The 536-nt window shown below is 42.0% G+C and overlaps 1 long non-coding RNA gene across 1 annotated transcript in view; it reads left to right on the forward strand.

Annotated features, from left to right (window-relative positions):
* Window positions 1-109, forward strand: part of LOC107183851 — an 18,477-nt gene extending 18,368 nt beyond the window's left edge. Inside the window, exon 5 of the long non-coding RNA XR_001514657.1 lies at window positions 96-109. This is a non-coding gene — a long non-coding RNA (uncharacterized LOC107183851). The remainder of the gene's footprint in view (window positions 1-95) is intronic.
* The last annotated feature ends 427 nt before the right edge of the window (window positions 110-536 follow it).

The raw sequence follows: 536 nt of genomic DNA on the forward strand, positions 1-536 counted from the left end.
AGATGGAGAGAGATTATGTGAAAGTCAGAAATGAGAGGCCATGTGGCCGGTTTAAGGAACAGAAGGAAATACAGTATGACTAGAGCAGAATAGAGGAGGCTAAAGTAGAGTGGGGAGAAGGAAGGATGGGCAATGGAATGAGAAAAGGGCCTGAGGCAAGCAGGATTTCTTGGAGAGCATAAGAAAAATGATGGAGAAGAGTTAGAAGGCAGTGGAGATAATATGGATGAGAGATGATGGGAGCCTGAACTAGGACAATAGCAGGAAGGATAGAGAAGCAAAGGGCAGAGCTATTTAGGGTGTTAAAATAAAAAATAAACGAAAAAAATATTGGCCACAGGAAAAACAAACCCAGAAGCCTGTTTAAGAGTAGGGCTTGATCAATGGGATGTTACTGTGACAGAGATGAGGACACCAGGATGATGTCCTTAATTTTTGGCTTAGGGAGGAGTGTAGATATTAATACCATATATTTGGGTGTTACCGAAAAATATTCTTACAGCCCTAGCCAATGTGCTCAGTGGTTAGAGTGTCAG

This window comes from Myotis davidii, unplaced genomic scaffold (assembly GCF_000327345.1).
Source record: "Myotis davidii unplaced genomic scaffold, ASM32734v1 scaffold83, whole genome shotgun sequence".
In the NCBI taxonomy this organism is placed as follows: Eukaryota; Metazoa; Chordata; class Mammalia; order Chiroptera; family Vespertilionidae; genus Myotis; species Myotis davidii.